This window comes from Dipteris shenzhenensis, chromosome 13 (assembly GCF_047967505.1).
Source record: "Dipteris shenzhenensis isolate YYH24624 ecotype China chromosome 13, Dip_SZ_1.0, whole genome shotgun sequence".
In the NCBI taxonomy this organism is placed as follows: Eukaryota; Viridiplantae; Streptophyta; class Polypodiopsida; order Gleicheniales; family Dipteridaceae; genus Dipteris; species Dipteris shenzhenensis.
In genome coordinates this window covers 41,445,821-41,446,728 of record NC_141608.1, presented here as the reverse complement: position 1 = coordinate 41,446,728, position 908 = coordinate 41,445,821, and positions in this window count along the sequence as shown.

Below are 908 nucleotides of genomic sequence, written 5' to 3'. Positions count from 1 at the left end.
GTGGAGGTAGAATCTATTTTGTGGGCTTGACATTTATTTTTTGTAATTTCGCACACTGGCTCCTCCTACTCTCCGATTTCATAAATTCGTAGCTATCAAACCGCTGCTCGTCTCGAACTGAAATCAATTGAAATTCAATCCTAATTTCGTAGACAAAATTCCTATGACCCTTCCAGTGGCTGCTGCATCTGAACGACAGTAGCCAGAGAGGGACATTTAACCTAACGGTCCATTTGCGAGAAATGAGGGGAGAGAAAGAGGAAGGGAGGTTTCATTCTTGACAAAGCTGTGGGATAGACTATCTTAATGCATACAAAAGCAGGGGTCTGAAGTCCTTGCATGTCTCCTCAACATTGGCTATCTCACCTGATTGGAAACAGTTGCATTAATTTTGGGTTGTTTCGCACTCAAGATTTACCTGTTGGCAAAGCTTGTGCAAGGTTTAACCAATCAACTTTTGATTTGGTTTTTAATATTTACATGCAAAGCAATTAAAATGCTAGTGCTCCAAGCTTGATGGTGACATCAGAAAGATAGCTCTCATGGGCTTGAGCTTTACATGTGCCCACTTGAAGCATCAGAAATTCAATTGCATGTGTTTTAGCCGTTAGACCTGGTGGCAGTTCTTGGATGCTCTATACACAACTCCAACTTTTGTGGTATTGTTATATTAATGTCCACCCCCATAGGAGCATTCACCTCCGGCCCTATGTTGTAACTCCTTAATTTATTACTTTAGTCCATGTGTAAATATCAACCATAATCTTAAAATACCTTGCACGCAAATAATAATTATCAAAAGAAAGATGAAGCATAATCTTAAATATAGTGCACAACTCTCATCATGCAACTTCAAGAGGTTGCTTGAGAAGCATGATTTCAAAATTCAAGCAATGCGTGTGCTGTCA